General features: G+C 62.3%; 1 long non-coding RNA gene across 1 annotated transcript; it reads right to left on the bottom strand.

Annotated features, from left to right (window-relative positions):
• Positions 1 to 3,865: 3,865 nt before the first annotated feature.
• On the bottom strand, positions 3,866 to 7,899 carry LOC131424242 (uncharacterized). Its single transcript, XR_009226944.1, has 3 exons — positions 7,391 to 7,899; positions 5,617 to 6,792; positions 3,866 to 5,457 (listed from the first exon to the last, which is right to left on the bottom strand). It is a non-coding gene; the product is annotated as an uncharacterized LOC131424242 (long non-coding RNA).

Here is a 7,899-nt window from a genome sequence, read left to right as displayed (position 1 = left end):
AAGAGACTTCAGGTGCTCGGTTTGAAGAGTGGACAGACCGCGAGGCGGAAGGTCAGGCAGGCATCCGCGGGCTTGGACAAAAAACCAACCCAAACAAAAAACCACCACACGGAGACCAGCCGGGCCGGGCGGTGGCGCAGCCTGCCATCACAGGCGCTCGGGAGGCCGGGGCAGGAGGATCGCGAGTTCAAGGCCAGCCGGGCCATTTAGGGAGATCCTGTCTCAACATAAAAAGGACGGGGTGTGGCTCAGTGGCGGACACACCTGGGTTCAGTCCCCAGTACCACACACCCCGAGTTCAGTCGTCACCGAGGGCCTCCCCGCTGGACGTGGTGACCAGGAGCGGCCCTGCGGTCATGAAGACCCCAGGCTCCCGGGGGGCAGGATTCCCAGCCCAGGACCAGCTCAGGCAGCGGGCAGACTGCCCACCTGGCGGGAGCAGAAGGCTTCCAGGTGGGGAGGACGCAGGTGAATAGAAGGAGGTGGCGGGGAGGTGACGGTGACAGGCCCTGAAGCTCCCGCTCCATCTTTAAACTGTTCCTTAGCAAATGAGGGTGGGACGAAGGTGCGTCTGCTGGGCAGCCAGGGGTCTGCTGGGGACCCTCGGGCGTCAGCCTCGACGGGGGAAGGGACAAGACCACAAGCTCCCCTGCTGACAGTGGCCGTCTAGAGTGTCCACCCCGGGTCTGTGACCCTTTAGTGGACGGGTATGTGCTGCGTCAGTGGGCACCTGGGCCCCCAGGGGCAGGGCTGGCCGTCTCTGACGGTGGGAAGACATCAGGTGGAGGAGCGGGTGTTCTGGAACCATCCCAAGCCTGGGCCGCCCTGTGGCCAGGAGACCCGGCTTTGCCCTGGGAATTGGCCCTGTGGACCCCCTTTCTCCACTGCGTTGGCCCAGGCTGCCCTCCAGCTTGGCCCCCCCTTCAGGTGGGGACCGTGTCTTGTCTTTCCTGGGTCCCCTTTGCTCCTAGGCGGGCCGGACACCGAGGGGACAGACGTTCAGTTCCGCCGGCCTCAGTGGGCCAGCCCCGCACCTGCTGCCCACAACGTCCCACAGAGCAGGCAGCCGCGGACCCACGCCCGCGGCGCTCACAGCATGGGGAGGGGTGACAGGGAGGCTGGGCCACCAGGGGGCCCGTTCCAGGAGCCCACTGCTCCCCACCCAGCACAGCTGGAACCCAGCCCAGACGACTCCAAGCTGCAGAGGTCCACGGTCGGCCTGCACCCCCACCCGGCTCCTCAGCGAGGTCGAGGTTCCTGGCTGGGAGGGACCGACAGCAGCAGACGCCAGGAGGCTCAGAAGCCCCCACACTCCCTGCCCCGGCTTTCAGGGTGCTTCTGAGGACCGTCAGCTCCCGACCCGCCTGGGAAATCCGTCCCTTCCCCAGGAAGCAGCCTGGCAGGGCCCCACCTCCAGGTCCGAGTCCCGCAACCCGGCTTGCCCCACAGCCGTTTCGTGGCCATCCCGGCCACTGCAGGCTGGACAGAAGCTGGGTCCGAGCTGCGCGGTGCTGCTGTCCCCCGTCCACCTGAGTCTCACATGCATGAGGAACCTCGAGGGGAGCTGGGGTCTTGGTCCTTAACCAGAAGCCTGGTTGGGAGCATCCTCCTTGGGGTGGATAATGCCTCAGGGAACACGGGCACCTGGGAACCCAGGCTGCCCGTCCGTAGCGTTCGAGGACTTCTGCTTTCTCTGGGGAGCAGGCCAAGGCTGGCAGAACCCAGGGGTGGTCTGTCGGATGGTGGGGCCGACCGCGCACCCAGAGAAGGGGGGCTCGGGTGGGTGTGAAATCCTTCCCGCCAGCAGGGGGTGCCCGTGAACCCCCTCCCCCCACGGAGCTGCCCCCTCCCCACGGAGCTGCTCTCCTGGTGCCGGGGATGGGACCAGGGCCTTGGGCGTGCGGGGCTGGCCTGCCGCTCCACCAGTGGCTACACCCCAGCCCTACCCCGAGCCTTTGCCAGAGCTGGTGGGGTCCAGAGCAAAGGGCCAGGTGTCCACCAGGAGGAGTGGGCAGTGGAAGGGCAGATGCCCGACTCAGTTGTCCCTGGTCTTCTGCACTCCGACCCTGGTGCACAGCAGCCAAGGACCTCCAGAGTGGACGGAGAGAGGGCAGCGGGTCCTGCCCAGGCCACACCCAGAAGGAGAGGGCGGGGCAGCTGCTCTGACGGACAGCACCTGCCTCTCCAGCTTTCCCCCCGTCCGGGAAGTGCTCGAGTGCCCTGAGAGGCGTTTGGTCCTCCTCGGACCTCAGGACAGTCCATGGGAAGGCTCACTCCATTTAAGGGAAGAGGCAGAGGCTCGAGGAGTCGGGAGACTTACCCAGGTCACGGCAAATGCCCAGGAAGGCACCGACCCAAGCCTGTGGCCCCCCGGCCACCCAGGCCCCCTCACCATGGCTTCTGCGGCAGCCACAGGTCCTCCCACGACCCTGGGAGCGAGAGTCGGGTCCTCGTGTGGGCGTGCGGCCTCCATGAGCTCGTGAGGGACTCCAGGGAGGACGGAAGGGCACCTCACAGTGGCAGGAAGGCACTGGACGCAGCCCCCAACCCCAGGCTTCGGCCTCACGTGCCCAGTTTGCAGTCGCGGACCTGCTGGCCTGTGCACATGGTTAGCGGATCGATCAGCGCTTTCCAGGGCAGCCCCCCACCCCGGCTCTGTCATCACGGATCTCCCAGAGCACAGCCCAGGACACCCACGGGCAGGGAAACAGGTCTCTGCTGTCAAAGCGGGTCCCACAGCACAGCACTGCACACTGGGTGCTGCTGGGGTGGCAGGCAGGGAGTTCTTTTTTAATTCACAGAAAAATGGGGAATGACTTCATCCCAAAGGCCGACCAAGCTGGGCCCGGTGGTTTGAGCCCATGACCCCAGCTCCATGGGAGGCTGGGCAGGAATGGCTCGAGCCCAGGAGTCTGGGAACCCCATCTCAAAGAATAGATAAATATCCACATCTAGAGCAAATAAAAGACAGACACAAGTTTTAAACAAGTTCGAGTCTCCATGAGATGATCCTCTGGCAAAGGATCTGAACAGACAATTCAAAAGAAATGAGATACAGCCGAGGTGCCGACATGTAGGGGAACTCACCGGTGATCAGTGAGTAGAGTGACCATGGCCTCCTCATCCTGCCAGGTCAGCACCTGAGCAAAACCCGGAGCTGGCCAGGCCCCAGCAAGACTACACCACCGAGCTGTGTACACGGGCACTTCAATTAGTGTCGAGAGTCTGAAGACCATTCCTTCCCTTGACTCCAAAGTCCACTCCTAGGACTTTACCCAAAGTGAGGGAGGGTGGGGCGGAAAGAAAAGATCCCCCAAAATTTCAGAATAATTTCACTTTTCAAAATGATGAAAAATGACTAAGAGCCAACTGGGAAGTGGTTTTTTAAAGTTGTGATATATTAATTTGATGCATTATCTTGAACTCATTTGTCAAAAAGTCCAACTTGAAGCAGTGTTTCAACAGGATCAAGCTACAGACAGCACAGAAAAAGGAGGCGAGAAAACCTGCTTGAAGAGTGGCTGCAGCCAGCGCAGTGCTCACACCTGCATCCCAGGGGCTCCGGAGGCTGAGGCGGGAGGATCACAAGTTCAAGTTCATGGTCAGTGAGCGCCTGCCTCAGAAAATATAAAGGGAGCCAGACATGGTGGTGCACACCTGCAGTCCCAGCAGCTCAGGAGGCTGGGCAGGAGGATGGCAAGTTCAAAGCCAGCCTCAGCAACTGAGGGAGGCCCTAAGCAAACTAGACAAACGAGACCCCGTCTCAAAGTTGAAAAATCGTATTAAAAAAAGAGAGAGAGAGAGAGAAAGGCTGGGATGTGGCTCAGGGGTTGAGTGCCTCCGACTTCAGTCCCCAGCACCAAAATAAATAAAGACAACAGTGATTTATTAAAATTGACAAAAGACATCAACCCAGATTCAAAAAGTGAGCAACCCCAAAACAGGATTGATAAAGAATACCCCACCCAGGCACATCGCGATCAGACCAAAGGAACCGGTGAGGGCAGGCAGAGGGCAGAGCACCGCAGAGCCTCTCGAGGAAGCGATGGAGCCCAGTGAGACGAGGGAGGGGAGGGGCCGTCAGCGAGTGAGCGTCCCGCCACGGGGAGCGAGGCCACGGGGTGTGAAGCCGAGGCCAGCCGTGGCAACTTAGCGAGACTCAAAAACCAAAAGGTCAGCTGGGTGTGGTGGCACACCTCTGTGACCCCAGTGGCTCGGGAGGCTGAGGCAGGAGGATCCCAAGTTCAAGCAGCCTCAGCAACTTAGAAGAGGTCCTGAGCAACGTGGCAAGACCCCGTCCCAAAACAGGAGACCTAAAGGGCTGGGGTGCGGCTCAGGGGTAAAGTGCACAAGATAAATACATAAGAAGGTGATGGGAAGCCCTGGGTGTGGCTCGGTGGCAGAAGCCTGCCCAGCACACGTGAGGCCCTGGGTGGGGAAGGAAGCCGTGGGCCGGGTTCCCGCGGGATCAGCGGTGAGGTTTGACAGGGTCTGGGGACACAATCCTACCCCAAACACACACCCTTCAGGTGTGAAGATGACGCTGTCAGTGTCCTCAGAGCTGTGCCCGTCTCCTCGGCCGACTCCAGCACACTCACCCCACAGGGAGCCGGCCGCGTCCTCGCCCCCCAGGCTGCCCTCCGCCCTCCCTGCGGGTTGCCTGCTGGGCCTTCACGTAAGGGAATCGCTCGCGTGGGCCCTCGTCCGTCGTCACCACACAGACTCGGGAGGGGACGTGGGCAGGGGACGTGGGCAGGGGCGCCTTCCCCCGTTGCTGGGAGCCTCAGTGAGTACCACCACAGGGACAGGGCTTAGGCCTGGGGCCACGTGGCCCAGCGGAGCCCTCCTCGGTGGCTATCCTGAGGGTCTAAAGCCGTGTGCGTGCGACAGCGACCACGCGTGCCACGTTTACAGCAGCACATTCACAACAGCCCGTCTCCAGAACCTCCTGGGTGTCCACGGCAGAGGAGGGGACAGGGAACCGTGCAGTACACAGTCACGAAGGAGGGATCGCGTCATTCGCAGCAGAGCGCTGGGACTGCAGACCGTGATATTAAGAAAATGGAGGTGAGAGGGGAAAAAGGAAAAGGGGGTGTGGGGTGTGGGGTGGGGGGAGGTCTCATGAAAATCGAGGGGAAATCAGTAGAGGAAAGGGGCAGGAGGGGAGGGAGGGAAATACCGGGGCCAGACTCTACAGTGCCCCAGGCCCGCGAGGCCCGCGTCCCCCCTTACGCACATTCCTGTGGCGGTTCCGGGCCTCACCCCCATCAGCACCTCCTTTCCCTCCCTGTGGCCAGATCCACCACACAACACACTCTTCTGAGATGAACCGGGTGTTGTGATCCTCGAAGAGCACCAAAGAAAACAGCGCAGCCCAGAGGGTGACCAGAAGCCACAGAGACAGATAGGGGACGAGGGGCCGGAGGTGATGAAGTGTCCTGGGGCTGGTGGTGACATCTGTGAAGCCCACGAGTAGAGGGTACAGTGAGTTTACACCCTCAAGGGCTGTGCTTCACGGTGTGTGAATCACACTGACTCGTGGGAGAAGGAGAGCACAACCATATTTTGGCTTTGTCATCCGCCACCCAGCCACCCGCCGGGACCAAAGCTTCCTACCCCAGGATCGGAGCTCCTGCTGGTTCTGGAATCGGTGCCAGTGCTGGCAGGCAAAGCGCAAAGGAGCCCAGTACAGGGGGAAGGAGCAGAGAGTGGTGCACACCCGTCATCCTAGCCACCTGGGAGGCTGAGGCAGGAGGATCGCAAGTTGGCCAGCCTCAGCCACTTAGCAAGACCCTGCCTCAAAGTTGAGGAATAAATAAACTTTAAAAGGACTGGGGTGCCGCGCAGTGGTGAAGCAGTCCTGGTCCCGTCCCCAGTACCACAACCAGATGGGGATGGAGAGGAGTCCCGCATCACCTGACCTCCTGTGCTCCAGAGCTGACTGCACCCAGCAACATCTGGGTGGGAACAGGAGGGCACCCATTTCTCTTTCACCAATGATCTGTGTAAGCCAAACTGTGCACACCGCGCTTTCCCTACAGCCCAATCCATTCTCTCCAGATAAGCACTGCTCTCCAGGGCGGGGTGTGGCGCGGTGGTAGCGGGCTTGCCTAGCCGTGGGCGGCCCTGGGTCAGGGTCAGGGTCAGGGTTAGCGCCTCACAAATGAATGAATAGAGGTCCATCAGTAACTCTTAAAATTGAAGAAAGCCTGCTCCCAGCTGTGGGCGGTCCTCTGGGACAGCTTACTTTGGGAAGTCAAGGTCCCCACCAAGGGTCAGCAGGAAGACCAGGCTGAAGTTCAAAGGCAGAGAGAACAAGGAGAAGACTCTTGCCCCTGGTGAGCTCAGCCAGGTCACCCTGAAGGTCACCGCTCAGGCAGCTCCCTCCAAGTGACAAAGGACACCTGATCCACACCAGAGAGAGACCCGGAAACGTTGCCTTGGGCAGTGGCAGTGCTGATCACCTGGGGTCCTGGGCTTCACTCTGAACCCGGGACAGGGGATCAAGTCGGGGGACAAGCTTGGGGACCTCCTCCTACAGGATCTGCTTCCTGGAGCGTCTGTCACGGCCTGTCACAGCGCCCACACCTCAGCCCAGGTCAGAGCTCGCAGCTCACTCCTCAGCCCCGCCCAGGCCAGCTGCCCGCCTCGCGCTCTCCCCTGACCGGCCCGTCTCACTCGGGGCCTGTGCCCAGGAGGACCTCACGCTGCATCCTTGCAGGACCCGGCCGCCATCGCCGCCTTCGCCGCCTTGCACCTGGGTTTGGAGCAGGTCTCCATGTTGGGCTGGCCCTGTAAGGACACCCCTGCTTCAGAGCCCCTCATGCCGGTCCCCAGGTGGCCGGAGCAGTTCAGGGTCTCCACAAAACCAGGGACTGGACGCCACCCAGCCACGGAGCCTCGTGCATGGCTCTAGGATGACCAGGCGCGAGCCTCTTCCTCCCAGCGGACCCTGCCACGGCCTGGCACCACCCTGGCTGCCTCAGCACCGGCACCCCTCTCCTCCCGAGCAGGCCCACGTCCTGCGATTCCTTAGACCTCTGTCCCTCTAGGAGGCCAGGCCACCGAAGACCGCCGTGCTAAGCAGTCCAAGACCTGACAGTGCTCCTCGACCCCTCAGAGCACCTCCCGGGAGTGAGCGCTGCTGCGTTTCAGGAGGGCTGGTGGCCCCTAGCAGCGGGCCAGCTGAGCCTCGGTGGCCCTGGTGGTTCAAGGCCACCAGCCAGTCAGGCACCCTGGCTGCCAAGCAGCCCAGCCAACGGCCCGGCCACTCCCAGCTCCACCGGGGATCCAAGGGCCTCCTTTCGCGTGAAGCCTCTTTGGGGTCTCAGGAAGGAAGTGGAGAGCGCGAGAGGAAACCCTGACCTCAGAGCTCCAAGAGCAGGCTCACCTCTTGGTCCCCGGGTGGTGGGGGGTCCAAGCCCGGCACTTCATCTCCAGGCAGGGACCTGGGGGTGCTCCCACAGCCCAGAGAGCCGGAGCCGGGGCTGTTCTGCAGAGCCCCGGCCAGAGGCGCCAGGGCACAGCAGGAGCCTCGCTGCCGCCCAGAGCGGCCTCCCAAGGATGCTGGCGGGGCCGAGGCCACCAGAGCTTCTGCCCCAGGAAGGGGATGGAAGACGGGGCCATCCACGTCCACCCCTGAGAAGGGCAGGCGGGGGTAGAGCCCGGCGCAGAGGCCCAGGGCCAGGGCGTCCCCGCTGCCAGCAGGTCCCTTTTCCGGCCTGAGCCCAAAGCGCCTCCAGAACCTCTGGCAGACTTCAATCCAGGACAAATGCTCGCCACCGCGACCCTCCCTGGGCCCAGCCAGGAGAGGTCCTTGGAGGCAGGCCCTGTGTCACCTGGCGACCACCTGGGGCTGACCAGGAACAGTGGAGGCGGAGGGAGGCGGAGGGAGGCGGC

The sequence above is a fragment of the Marmota monax genome, unplaced genomic scaffold (genome assembly GCF_021218885.2).
Source record: "Marmota monax isolate L192 unplaced genomic scaffold, Marmota_monax_Labrador192_F-V1.1 WCK01_AAM20220418_F8-fsc00035, whole genome shotgun sequence".
NCBI lineage: Eukaryota > Metazoa > Chordata > Mammalia > Rodentia > Sciuridae > Marmota > Marmota monax.
This window is presented reverse-complemented; position numbering and strand designations above follow the sequence as displayed.